This window comes from Neoarius graeffei, chromosome 15 (assembly GCF_027579695.1).
Source record: "Neoarius graeffei isolate fNeoGra1 chromosome 15, fNeoGra1.pri, whole genome shotgun sequence".
NCBI lineage: Eukaryota > Metazoa > Chordata > Actinopteri > Siluriformes > Ariidae > Neoarius > Neoarius graeffei.
Window position 1 is genome coordinate 38532302 of NC_083583.1, and position 12518 is coordinate 38544819.

Genomic DNA, 12518 nt, shown 5'->3' on the forward strand with positions numbered 1-12518 from the left:
CAACACATGCTTGTGGAAGTGTATTATGGCACAAACAAAGGAGATTTCTGAGGACCTCAGAAAAAGCGTTGTTGATGCTCATCAGGCTGGAAAAGGTTACAAAACCATCTCTAAAGAGTTTGGACTCCACCAATCCACAGTCAGACAGATTGTGTACAAATGGAGGAAATTCAAGACCATTGTTACCCTCCGCAGGAGTGGTCGACCAGCAAAGATCACTCCAAGAGCAAGGCGTGTAATAGTTGGCGAGGTCACAAAGGACCCCAGGGTAACTTGTAAGCAACTGAAGGCCTCTGTCACATTGGCTAATGTTAATGTTCATGAGTCCACCATCAGGAGAACACTGAACAACAATGGTATGCATGGCAGAGTTGCAAGGAGAAAGCCACTGCTCTCCAAAAAGAACATTGCTGCTCATCCTCAGTGTGCTAAAGATCACATGGACAAGCCAGAAGGCTATTGGAAGAATGTTTTGTGGACGGATGAGACCAAAATCGAACTTTTTGTTAAATGAGAAATGTTATGTTTGGAGAAAGGAAAACAGTGCATTCCAGCATAAGAACCTTATCCCATCTGTGAAACATGGTGGTGGTAGTATCATGGTTTGGGCATGTTTTGCTGCATCTGGGCCAGGACAGCTTGCCATCATTGATGGAACAATGAATTCTGAATTATACCAGTGAATTCTAAAGGAAAATGTCAGGACATCTGTCCACGAACTGAATCTCAATGGAAGGTGGGTCATGCAGCAAGACAACGACCCTAAGCACACAAGTCATTCTACCAAAGAATGGTTAAAGAAGAATAAAGTGAATGTTTTGGAATGGTCAAGTCAAAGTCCTGACCTTAATCCAATCGAAATATTGTGGAAGGACCTGAAGTGAGCAGTTCATGTGAGGAAACCCACCAACGTCCCAGAGTTGAAGCTGTTCTGTACAGAGGAATGGGCTAAAATTCCTCCAAGCCGGTGTGCAGGACTGATCAACAGTTACCGCAAACGTTTATTTCAGTTATTGCTGCACAAGGGGGTCACACCAGATACTGAAAGCAAAGGTTCACATACTTTTGCCACTCACAGACATGTAATATTGGATCATTTTCCTAAATAAATAAATGACCAAGTACAATATTTTTGTCTCATTTGTTTAACTGGGTTCTCTTTATCTACTTTTAGGACTTGTGTGAAAATCTGATGATGTTTTAGGTCATATTTACGCAGAAATATAGAAAATTCTAAAGGGTTTTTTGATTGATTGATTGATTGATTGATTGATTGATTGATTCCGAACAGTAAAGAAGATATAAAAACAAAAAATAAATAAATAAAAATAAAAAATGCAATCATCAAAACATCGTCATAAACAAACAGAATAGCGTAGCCACAAGGCAGTAACATAATAATGTTCGGAAAGGATTAGGAAGAAGTAAATACCTTATCAAATCCTAACCCTCTATACCACTGCTAATCAAATGTCACTTTCCACCATAATAAACTATATATACAAAAGAAAAACAAAATCAACAAAAAAAAGAAAACATTTATACGTATTTCCCCACACCACTGAGCAGTAATTTAAGTACGGTAAAACCAGGGAACAGTAAAGAATGCGGAATGAATTATAGTCCAGGACGTGCTTAACTATACTCAACACAGATATGCTTCTTGATAGTTTAATTAGTATGTATTTTATATGTGATATCCAATTAATTCTATCTATTATTACCCCAAGAAATTTATTATTAGAAACTCTTTCAATATCAACACCATCTACCTGTACATTTATTGCCCTATTTATTTTATAATTATTGAATAACATGATTTTTGTTTTAGACAGATTTAATGATAATTTATTTCGAGCAAACCAACTTTTTAGCCTCTACAATTCTGAAGAGATTATGTTTTCTAACTCATGTAAATTTGTTCCAGAACAAAACATATTTGTGTCATCTGCAAATAATACCATCTTAAATATCTTTGATACATTGCACATATCATTTATATAAAGAATAAACAGTTTAGGACCCAATACTGACCCCTGAGGGACACCACAATCAATATTCAAACAAGTTGAGACAGAGTCACCCAACTTCACAAATTGTGTCCTGTTGCTGAAATAACTTCTTATCCAATTTAATACAACTCCCCTTATCCCATATTGTTCCATCTTATTAATTAATATATCATGATTAATAGTATCAAAAGCTTTTTGAAGATCAATAAATATCCCAGCAACATATTTCTTATCATCTATAGAGTTACTGATTTCTTCAGTTGATTCCATTAGTGCCATCTCTGTTGATCTATTTGCTCTAAATCCATATTGACTATCACTGAGTAGTTTGTATTTTTCAATGAATTTATCTAATCTGTTATTGAATAGTTTTTCAAGAATTTTGGAGAATTGAGGAAGTAAAGAAACAGATCTGTAATTTGCGAAGTTGTGTTTGTCCCCAGATTTATACAATGGAATTACTTTTGCTATTTTCATATTGCTTGGAAATGTACCGGCTTGAAATGACAAGTTACAGATGTATGTTAATGGTTTAGAAATGCCCCCAATAATAGTTTTCACTAGTTTCATATCAATATCATTACAATCTGTGGATATTTTATTACTACATTTATTAACTATATCAATAATTTCCTTCTCATCTACTGGGGTAAGAAACATAGAACAAGGGTTCACAAACTTTCAAGCACCACTGCAATTTCTATTCTTCCTCGCCTCCTCCTTCTCCCTCTGCTTTCACTTGTTTGCACTGCTCACTCGCTAAATATATTCATCACTGGAAGATAAACTTCATATCTTCGTGCCACCATGTATTTGCAGTGTGGTGGTAAGTGGACAGTATATTCAGGTTTATTGCTCATTTAAAATTAGATTTGCTGAGAGGATAGCAGATTTCGCTCTAATTCTAAACTAATCATCTAGTATCTGTAATTCATTATTTAATTTTATTTACTTATCAAATGTAACAATTATTTAATGGTTTTATTGTTTTCTATTTTGTACAAATTAATACCTATCAACTACAATGGCACTGACATTACTGACACGACTTAATGAAATCAAATTAATAAAACAAAGATTCATTTTTGATCACAGCTCTTGTGGTCTTTTTATCTGCCCCTCAGGTGGATGGGATTTGGTGGGGATTTAGAGGAAGCATTTCAGCTTTTGTCCATAAGAGGGCAGCAGAGACATTCAGATTTACGACACCTGAACCTGAGCCTCGTCTCTATTCACAGCACGTGGGGCTGAATAATTACATCTATTTGAATAAAAAATAACGCTCCAGTTAATTGTGTGCCGGAAACAGAATGTGTGTGTGAGAGAGAGAATGGTAGGGGATTTGTGAAATCGTACTCCAAATTCTGCATGATGCAAACAATTAGAAAGTAATGACAAGCACTTAAGAGGGGGAAAAGGGAAAAAAAAAAGAAAAAAGGCGTCAGAATCAGAGAGGTAGAGAGAGAAAGAAGTACAAAGTGAACACAGGAGTTAATCACACCTTTTATTTCACCTGGATTATGCTATGATCACAGGAATGCGGTTTATATTCACTACAAACAGGATTGTGGGCTGTAACTTTATTCAGAATATGAGTCAATGCTGAATAAAACACCTAAGATCTCTCTCTCTCTCAGTGGTTGGGATACAGGGCTGACTTTTATTGCACTGACACTCACAGGAAGCCATTTCCGACTGCTCCTTCCAGACCACATGACATTCTGTCTGATTTCCTCTTTGAAGGTGTCTTTAAAAACTTACTTGTTTTGAGGAAGATGCTTATATAGAGGTTTACTTACACAAATTAGCCTTGTAGCGCCAGTACATAAAAGTAAAGAAATACACATATCTTGGTGCAATAGAAAAGTGTTTGTCCCAAGAGCATGAGTTCGAATTCCGCCAATGTCACAACCATCCAAGAGAGAAAACTAGCCATTATGCTCTTTGGATGGAAGGGATAGTATGCACTCGATCCCCATCAATCACAGAGAGGCTAGCCATGGGAGCAGCCATGGCCTGAAGGTTAGAGAAGCAGCCTTGGTCCCAAAAAGTTGCTGGTTTGATTCCTGGGACCGGGGGGAGAAATGTGAGAGGAATTGAATGAATGCTATGATCACAGGAATGTGGCTTATATTCACTACAAACAGGATTGTGGGCTGTAACTTTATTCAGAATATGAGTCAATGCTGAATAAAACACCTAAGATCTCTCTCTCTCTCTCTCAGTGGTTGGGATACAGGGCTGACTTTTATTGCACTGACACTCACAGGAAGCCATTTCCGACTGCTCCTTCCAGACCACATGACATTCTGTCTGATTTCCTCTTTGAAGGTGTCTTTAAAAACTTACTTGTTTTGAGGAAGATGCTTATATAGAGGTTTACTTACACAAATTAGCCTTGTAGCGCCAGTACATAAAAGTAAAGAAATACACATATCTTGGTGCAATAGAAAAGTGTTTGTCCCAAGAGCATGAGTTCGAATTCCGCCAATGTCACAACCATCCAAGAGAGAAAACTAGCCATTATGCTCTTTGGATGGAAGGGATAGTATGCACTCGATCCCCATCAATCACAGAGAGGCTAGCCATGGGAGCAGCCATGGCCTGAAGGTTAGAGAAGCAGCCTTGGTCCCAAAAAGTTGCTGGTTTGATTCCTGGGACCGGGGGGAGAAATGTGAGAGGAATTGAATGAATGCTATGATCACAGGAATGTGGCTTATATTCACTACAAACAGGATTGTGGGCTGTAACTTTATTCAGAATATGAGTCAATGCTGAATAAAACACCTAAGATCTCTCTCTCTCTCTCTCAGTGGTTGGGATACAGGGCTGACTTTTATTGCACTGACACTCACAGGAAGCCATTTCCGACTGCTCCTTCCAGACCACATGACATTCTGTCTGATTTCCTCTTTGAAGGTGTCTTTAAAAACTTACTTGTTTTGAGGAAGATGCTTATATAGAGGTTTACTTACACAAATTAGCCTTGTAGCGCCAGTACATAAAAGTAAAGAAATACACATATCTTGGTGCAATAGAAAAGTGTTTGTCCCAAGAGCATGAGTTCGAATTCCGCCAATGTCACAACCATCCAAGAGAGAAAACTAGCCATTATGCTCTTTGGATGGAAGGGATAGTATGCACTCGATCCCCATCAATCACAGAGAGGCTAGCCATGGGAGCAGCCATGGCCTGAAGGTTAGAGAAGCAGCCTTGGTCCCAAAAAGTTGCTGGTTTGATTCCTGGGACCGGGGGGAGAAATGTGAGAGGAATTGAATGAATGCTATGATCACAGGAATGTGGCTTATATTCACTACAAACAGGATTGTGGGCTGTAACTTTATTCAGAATATGAGTCAATGCTGAATAAAACACCTAAGATCTCTCTCTCTCTCTCTCAGTGGTTGGGATACAGGGCTGACTTTTATTGCACTGACACTCACAGGAAGCCATTTCCGACTGCTCCTTCCAGACCACATGACATTCTGTCTGATTTCCTCTTTGAAGGTGTCTTTAAAAACTTACTTGTTTTGAGGAAGATGCTTATATAGAGGTTTACTTACACAAATTAGCCTTGTAGCGCCAGTACATAAAAGTAAAGAAATACACATATCTTGGTGCAATAGAAAAGTGTTTGTCCCAAGAGCATGAGTTCGAATTCCGCCAATGTCACAACCATCCAAGAGAGAAAACTAGCCATTATGCTCTTTGGATGGAAGGGATAGTATGCACTCGATCCCCATCAATCACAGAGAGGCTAGCCATGGGAGCAGCCATGGCCTGAAGGTTAGAGAAGCAGCCTTGGTCCCAAAAAGTTGCTGGTTTGATTCCTGGGACCGGGGGGAGAAATGTGAGAGGAATTGAATGAATGCTATGATCACAGGAATGTGGCTTATATTCACTACAAACAGGATTGTGGGCTGTAACTTTATTCAGAATATGAGTCAATGCTGAATAAAACACCTAAGATCTCTCTCTCTCTCTCTCAGTGGTTGGGATACAGGGCTGACTTTTATTGCACTGACACTCACAGGAAGCCATTTCCGACTGCTCCTTCCAGACCACATGACATTCTGTCTGATTTCCTCTTTGAAGGTGTCTTTAAAAACTTACTTGTTTTGAGGAAGATGCTTATATAGAGGTTTACTTACACAAATTAGCCTTGTAGCGCCAGTACATAAAAGTAAAGAAATACACATATCTTGGTGCAATAGAAAAGTGTTTGTCCCAAGAGCATGAGTTCGAATTCCGCCAATGTCACAACCATCCAAGAGAGAAAACTAGCCATTATGCTCTTTGGATGGAAGGGATAGTATGCACTCGATCCCCATCAATCACAGAGAGGCTAGCCATGGGAGCAGCCATGGCCTGAAGGTTAGAGAAGCAGCCTTGGTCCCAAAAAGTTGCTGGTTTGATTCCTGGGACCGGGGGGAGAAATGTGAGAGGAATTGAATGAATGCTATGATCACAGGAATGTGGCTTATATTCACTACAAACAGGATTGTGGGCTGTAACTTTATTCAGAATATGAGTCAATGCTGAATAAAACACCTAAGATCTCTCTCTCTCTCTCTCAGTGGTTGGGATACACGGCTGACTTTTATTGCACTGACACTCACAGGAAGCCATTTCCGACTGCCCCTTCCAGACCACATGACTGCATTATTCTGTCTGATTTCCTCTTTGAAGGTGTCTTTAAAAACTTACTTGTTTTGAGGAAGATGCTTATATAGAGGTTTACTTACACAAATTAGCCTTGTAGCGCCAGTACATAAAAGTAAAGAAATACCAAACATATCTTGGTGCAATAGAAAAGTGTTCGTCCCGAGAGCATGAGTTCGAATTCCGCCAATGTCACAACCATCCAAGTGTCCAAGAGAGAAAACTAGCCATATACTCTTTGGATGGAAGGGATAGTATGCACTCGATCCCCATCAATCACAGAGAGGCTAGCCATGGGAGCAGCCATGGCCTGAAGGTTAGAGAAGCAGCCTTGGTCCCAAAAAGTTGCTGGTTTGATTCCTGGGACCGGGGGGAGAAATGTGAGAGGAATTGAATGAATGCTATGATCACAGGAATGTTATGATCACAGGAATGTGGCTTATATTCACTACAAACAGGATTGTGGGCTGTAACTTTATTCAGAATATGAGTCAATGCTGAATAAAACACCTAAGATCTCTCTCTCTCTCTCTCTCTCTCTCTCTCAGTGGTTGGGATACAGGGCTGACTTTTATTGCACTGACACTCACAGGAAGCCATTTCCGACTGCTCCTTCCAGACCACGACTGCATTATTCTGTCTGATTTCCTCTTTGAAGGTGTCTTTAAAAACTTACTTGTTTTGAGGAAGATGCTTATATAGAGGTTTACTTACACAAATTAGCCTTGTAGCGCCAGTACATAAAAGTAAAGAAATACCAAACATACCGTATCTTGGTGCAATAGAAAAGTGTTTGTCCCGAGAGCGTGAGTTCAAATTCCGCCAATGTCACAACCATCCAAGTGTCCAAGAAAGAAAACTAGCCATATGCTCTTTGGATGGAAGGGATAGTATGCACTCGATCCCCGTCAATCACAGAGAGGCTAGCCATGGGAGCAGCCATGGCCTGAAGGTTAGAGAAGCAGCCTTGGTCCCAAAAAGTTGCTGATTTGATTCCTGGTACTGGCAGGAGAAATGTGAGAGGAATTGAATGGATGAACAGCACTTACCCCTCCCGTCTGTATCATGGCTGAAGTGCGCTTGAGCAAGGCACCTAGCCTCCAACTGCTCTCTGGGTGCTGTAGCATAGCCGCTCACTGCCCTGGGGATATGTATTTGCACATTTTTCGCTTGTGTGTGTTCACTGCTTCAGATGGGTTAAATGCAGAGGAGGAATTTCGCTGTGAGTGTACATGTGACTAAATAAAGACTGCTTCTTCTAAACATGGACTTCTATAAACTCATGTATGCAGAAGAGGGTTGATGGCACTGTCCTCTGAGTGTGTTATGCCACTGTGCGATGCACCTTATCAGCAGTCCGAAAGGATGTGGTTGGCTGGTTTCACCTATCTTGAAGGAAGGATGTGCTAGCCTTCACGCAGTGTGTTATTCTTTAATAAATACAAAATTGTTCGAGTTGGCAAATTGCTGTGGTGTAAGAGAAAATAAAAACACTTCCGGACATGCTGTTACAGGAAAATAATCCACTTTGGGTGTTTTATCCTTTAGACTCTCAGCACAGAGAAACTGAAAGACACCCCCCCCACACACACACACACACACTGCAGTAATCCATACACAGAATAATAAGTGTAAATGGTGGCATGCCAACTGCTGTACCGTTTCATTTACATGACGAACCCCATGAAGACACAAAGCTCAAGGCTATGCTAAATTGCTAAAATTAGCCCCTGAGAAACCTCAAGAGGTTACATGAACATTAGAGATTGTAATTGTGAACCAAAAGCTCATTTAAGGCATAAAGGGGGGTTAGAAACTTCAGAACATATTAGACTGTAGGGTGTTTTTGCATCATCTACATCTTTTTCGCTCAAGAAACATTATGGTAACCATTAGCAGGCAGTAATATAGCAAATTATTAAAGATATATCTATTTAGGTTTACTAATAAACCTAAACAGATATAAACTTTATTAGGTAGACTAATAAAGTTACAGCAAAACCAGGGCCATTTAAAAGTACTTTGAAATACGATTTTAATTGCATTTTTTTCATTAAAAAAAACAAAACAAACAACTGGTGCAAACTGGTATTAAGAATATTGCACAAAATGTAAATATTCCATGGCACGAACAGGAAAGATAGTTAGGGCTTTCCATGTGCTGAAATCCTTTTGTAATTGGAAGAGTTACCTCATTATTTTTGTAAAGCAGCACATCCTGAGGTATGCTGTTTACCTTATACTAAAACAACTTACTGACAGGGACAATATTTATTTACTGGCGATCCAAATGTCATATTTTATCCATGTATAGTTACAGTTAAAGTTCTCTCTCTCAAAGTTAATTTTAAAAAATGAGCTCATCATGGGCAGCACGGTGGTGTAGTGTTTAGCGCTGTTGCCTCATAGCAAGAAGGTCCGGGTTCGAGCCCCGTGGCCGTCGAGGGCCTTTCTGTGCGGAGTTTGCATGTTCTCCCCGTGTCCGCATGGGTTTCCTCCGGGTGCTCCGGTTTCCCCCACAGTCCAAAGACATGCAGGTTAGGTTAACTGGTGACTCTAAATTGACCGTAGGTGTGAATGTGAGTGTGAATGGTTGTCTGTGTCTATGTGTCAGTCCTGTGATGACCTGGCGACTTGTCCAGGGTGTACCCCGCCTTTCGCCCGTAGTCAGCTGGGATAGGCTCCAGTTTGCCTGCGACCCTGTAGAATAGGATAAAGCGGCTAGAGATAATGAGATGAGATGAGCTCATCATGATACTGAGAAACTGAAGATTTCTTGCCCTGAAGTTGTCTAAAATTTAAAGTTACAGCTTCACTTGTCTGTTAAACAGTGCTGACACTGGAGACTCCTTACAAAAAATGTTAAACAACACCTCAGAGAAACTTCACCATATCAACTAATCCACATGTTTTTAAAATCTGTCAATATGAAGTGTCCAACATATAAATCCTTGTTAGTCTTGAAACAACAGAAACAAGCAGCTGCACTATTACTGCTATTATAGAATTAATCAACACCTTTTGACCAATCAGATTGAAGGATTCAACAGCACTCTGATTTAAAGCAAATTAATTCAGACAACTACATACAGTGGTGCTTGAAAGTTTGTGAACCCTTTAGAATTTTCTATATTTCTGCATAAATATGACCTAAAACATCATCAGATTTTCACACAAGTCCTAAAAGTAGATAAAGAGAACCCAGTTAAACAAACGAGACAAAAATATTATACCTGGTCATTTATTTATTGAGGAAAATGATCCAATATTACATATCTGTGAGTGGCAAAAGTATGTGAACCTTTGCTTTCATTATCTGGTGTGACCCCCTTGTGCAGCAATAACTGCAACTAAATGTTTCCGGTAACTGTTGATCAGTCCTGCACACTGGCATGGAGGAATTTTAGCCCATTCCTCTGTACAGAACAGCTTCAACTCTGGGACGTTGGTGGGTTTCCTCACATGAACTGCTCGCTTCAGATCCTTCCACAACATTTCCATTGGATTAAGGTCAGGACTTTGACTTGGAATGCATGAACTTTATTCTTCTTTAATCATTCTTTGGTAGAATGACTTGTGTGCTTAGGGTCGTTGTCTTGCTACATGACCCACCTTCTCCTGAGATTCAGTTCATGGACAGATGTCCTGACATTTTCCTTTAGAATTCACTGGTATAATTCAGAATTCATTGTTCCATCACTGATGGCAAGCCGTCCTGGCCCAGATGCAGCAAAATGGGTCTAAACCATGATACTACCACCACCATGTTTCACAGATGGGATAAGGTCCTTATGCTGGAATGCAGTGTTTTCCTTTCTCCAAACATAATGCTTCTCTTTTAAACCAAAAAGTTCTATTTTGGTCTCATCCGTTCTCAAACCATTTTTCCAATAGCCTTCTGGCTTGTACACGTGATCTTTAGCAAACTGCGGATAAGCAGCAATGTTCTTTTTGGAGAGCAGTGGCTTTCTCCTTGCAACCCTGCCATGCACGCCATTGCTGTTCAGTGTTCTCCTGATGGTGGACTCATGAACATTAACATTAGCCAATGTGAGAGAGGCCTTCAGTTGCTTATAAGTTACCCCGGGGTCCTTTGTGACCTTGCCGACTATTACACGCCTTGCTCCTGGAGTGATCTTTGCTGGTCGACCACTGCTGGGGAGGGTAACAATGGTCTTGAATTTCCTCCATTTGTACACAATCTGTCTGGCTGTGGATTGGTGGAGTCCAAACTCTTTAGAGATGGTTTTGTAACCTTTTTCAGCCTGATAATACCGGCTAGTGGCCTAGTGGTAGCGTGTCCGCCTCTTGATTGGGAGATTGTGAGTTCTATTCACGGTTGGGTCATACCAAAGACCATCATAAAAATGGTACCTACTACCATGTCTGTGAAGATTCTCAATCATCCAGGTCATAGTAAACTGTGGGTGGTAGAAAAGGGCAACTGGACTTGCTTGAAGATTCTTGAAAACGTTTCACCTTTTGGACGAGAGGTGAAATGTTTTCAAGAATCTTCAAGCAAGTCCAGTTGCCCTTTTCTACCACCCACAGTTTACCTACTACCATCTGGCAAGGCACGCTGCAATACAGATGTGAGTGGGGAGTTAAACTCTTGTGGTTACCAGAGGACTAGCCCCCTACTGTAACCCTAGCTATGTGAGAGGCCAAGGGCTGTGGAAACGGAGATCTGCGCCACATGGCACGGGAAGGACTTTAACTAACTTAACTTCCAGCCTGATGAGCATCAACAACGCTTTTTCTGAGGTCCTCAGAAATCTCCTTTGCTCGTGCCATGATACACTTCCACAAACATGTGTTGTGAAGATCAGACTTTGATAGATCCCTGTTCTTTAAATAAAACAGGGTGCCCACTCACACCTGATTGCCATCCCATTGATTGAAAACACCTGACTCTAATTTCACCTTCAAATTAACTGCTAATCCTAGAGGTTCACATACTTTTGCCACTCACAGATATGCAACATCAGATCATTTGCCTCAATAAACAAATGACCAAGTATAATATTTTTGTCTCATTTGTTTAACTGGGTTCTCTTTATCTACTTTTAGGACTTGTGTGAAAATCTGATGATGTTTTAGGTCATATTTATGCAGAAATATAGAAAATTCTAAAGGGTTCACAAACTTTCAAGCACCACTGTATATCCCAGATCTCCGTCTGAAGGAAGAATAACTGAACTTGGAGAAACCATTAAAAACAATAAACACTGATAAAACCAATATGTATGGAAACCATAAATGAAGAGAAACTATGGCTAGCATGCATGTATTCAATGCTATCATTTGTACCACCTCCCCCATCCAAATGGTTTATCTATATCTAAATGGCCTTGAGTTGATTGATTTGTCAGTTGCACTCAAGCTCTGCCACAGGCTGCAGAGACTCGCACACATCGCTGTGCCACTTATTATAAATTCCTGTGGCTTTTGGGTGCTCTGTCACAAACTCCACTTTGATGTCCTGCTTAGCCAAGCGCTAATGAGATAGTGCCTGCCTCTGAGCATAATTAAGCCCACATCCTCCTGCTTTGCCTTTCTTTTCCCCAGTAATAAACGAGCAACTCTGTTTTCCCCTCTTCTGCCTCTTTAGTCAATGAGGATGTGCTGGATGGAGGGTGTGATTAGCAGAATGCTAGCGCCATGTGCTCAACCCAGGGGAGACAGGAGCGTAAATAGCAACAGGTGATGGGTTGAGCATGAGCAGCAGGGCCCCTGGCATTTGGACAGCTTCACACTGAGCTTACTGACAGGGAAGTAATATTAGCTTGTGTAGTGTTCCCAGTGAAAGCAAGAGAACAGACATTTGGTTTTTAATATCACACT